Source organism: Penaeus vannamei, chromosome 3, assembly GCF_042767895.1.
Source record: "Penaeus vannamei isolate JL-2024 chromosome 3, ASM4276789v1, whole genome shotgun sequence".
In the NCBI taxonomy this organism is placed as follows: Eukaryota; Metazoa; Arthropoda; class Malacostraca; order Decapoda; family Penaeidae; genus Penaeus; species Penaeus vannamei.
In genome coordinates, this window is record NC_091551.1 from 186,245 (window position 1) to 188,744 (window position 2,500).

General features: G+C 33.7%; 1 protein-coding gene across 20 annotated transcripts in view; it reads right to left on the reverse strand.

Annotated features, from left to right (window-relative positions):
- The window catches only part of Syt1 (Synaptotagmin 1), a 129,132-nt gene that overhangs the window by 62,651 nt on the left and 63,981 nt on the right, over positions 1 to 2,500 (reverse strand). The gene's annotated exons all lie outside the window — the stretch shown is intronic.

A 2,500-nucleotide genomic window follows, 5' to 3' on the forward strand; every position in this document is an offset into this window, starting at 1 on the left:
TACTTTACCCTTTCTCTTCTCATTCCTTTTCTACTCTCGTCTCTCTCCTCTCCTTCTCCACCTCTCGCTTCCTCCCTTGTTCTTAATTCGTTATTTCCCCTCTCTCACGTCTCTCCTCTTCCCTTTCATTTCCTCCTCTCTTTCTCCACGCTAATCTTTTCATCCTTCTTCTTCTCCTTGCTCTCTCTCTCTATCTCTCTCTCTCTCTCTCACTCTCTCTCTCTCTCTCTATCTATCTATCTATCTATCTATCTATCTATCTATCTATATATATATATATCTATCTATCTCTATTTCTCTGTCTACTCCTTACGTCTCATACTCTCTTATTATTCTTTGTCCCTTTTTTTCTTTTCTTTTCTCTCTCTTCTCCTCGCTTGACTCTCTCTTCTTCCCTTCCATTTCGCTTTTCTCTCTTCTCTTGACTCTCATTTTTCATTCATTCCTCTTCTTCCTTTGCTTTTCCCTCTCTTGCTTGTCTATCCTTCTCTTTCTCTTTCCTCTCTGTTCTCTCCTTCTTCGTACTCCGTATTCTCTCTGTTTGCTTATTTCCGTAATTTCTTGCATCCTTTTCTTCCTACTCATCCCTTCTCTCTACTCTTCCTCTTCCCTTCTCTCTACTCCTCCTCTTCCCTTCTCTCTACTCCTCCTCTTCTCTTCTCTCTACTCCTCCTCTTCCCTTCTCTCTACTCCTCCTTTTCCTTTCTCTTTACTCCTCCTCTTCCCTTCTCTCTACTTCTCTCCCTTTCCCCTATCCCTCCTTTCTTAACATCAAGAGATAACAAGGATGTTCTGCCATAAGGGTTAATTTTGCTTGGAGTCATATGAGGGTGTGAATTCCCGTTTTCTGTTGCTTCCCGTTTTCTATGCCAATTGTTATTATTCACATTTCACCTTCTGTGTAAGGTTTCCTAATTGCTATTCTCTCTGCTTCTGTTCCTATTTTTGAAGGAACATTTTTATTTACCTTTAACGCTTTTTAAACCTCAGTCCAATTTTATTACTTCTTTTTCTCTCTTTCTCTGTCTCTCAATATTTTACACTCCTGTTTTTCTTCTTCTTCTTCTTCTTCTTCTTTCTTTTCATTCTCTCTCACTTCCTCCCTTTTTATTCTGATTAATTTCACTTAATTCATTCTCCTCTTTCACTTCACTTTGTTGATTTGTCCGTATTTTATTTCATTTTTCTTTTTCTATTCTTTTTGAGTGCTTTGGCCGCCCTGAAAAGATCGGTTGTGAAAGAAAACCATCATGCAAGTTGCACGAGTCATGCAAGGGAAATAGATTGTTGAATACATTAAAAGATATATACTATCAAGTTCATTTGGGAAAAAAATAAGTTGGATACGAGATTAAACTTTTTTTTTCTTTTTATTGACAATTTTTTGCTTTCTTTCTTTTTTTCGGTTTTATAAAAATGGTGGGAAGACAGTTTTTGAAAAGGGTGGATAGGTTTTTGTTTTAATTGGAAACAAGGTGTTTACATTTGAGCTTGTCCAGGGATCATTAGGTTAAAATAAAATAAAGAATACATCTTATTTATTCGTAAGGATAAAACAATTGGGGAGGGAGGGGTTATGAAAATTAATATGGTTACAGAGACGTGTAAATATGTAATTTATATTGTAATTATAATTATTATATAAATGGTATTGATACTGGACGTTTTAAGGGAATCTAAAATTTCGAAAAGAAACCATTTTCAAACGAATCTCAGGGATCGTTTTTATAAACATCAGACACTTTTTGGGGTTGCATTCGTCCGCGCTTGGTTAGTTTACATACATTCAAAAGACTAAATAAATAAATAGGTAAATAAATAAATGCAGACGATTTTTTATCTAACGAAAAAAAACAAAAACAAAGACAGATGCTCTAAGGGTGACAACACCAGCTTTTAAACATCGAATTTTCGGCCTTATTGTTCTCCGCTAAGCTTATAAACATATATTCTTTATTCATTTATATGTCCAGAGCGATTTCTACAAAGAAAAAATATATATATATGTGTATATACCAGCGCAAGCACGATTAAAGTCACGTTTTTGTATTCGAAAAATAACACTTGAGATTTTTTTTTCTTTTTTTTTTGTTTGAAAGAAAAGTAAGCGAGAAGGGAAAATATTTAACATACAAAGATAGCGAGAAAAATCTTAATAATCATCATGCTAGATCAACTTCAAAATATATATAATAATTATATACAGAAGGAAAAGTCCAAACTCCAGAGAGAAGTGATACAAAAAGACTTGCTTAAGACGGACCCAAGTGTACTTTTTGAATACGATTTGAATACTGGAAATATACCAAAGATTTTTAGAAAATAGGGAGCAAAATAAATAAATATATATTCCTCTTAGAATATATAAATATCGGACAAGATGCGAATCACATATAAAAACTAAACAGATTTTTTGAGGGTTGTTGTATTTTTATGTAAATACTTCAATGCACAAAAACAAGAGAGCCAAAAACAAATTCATCTATTTATCTTTTTTCCT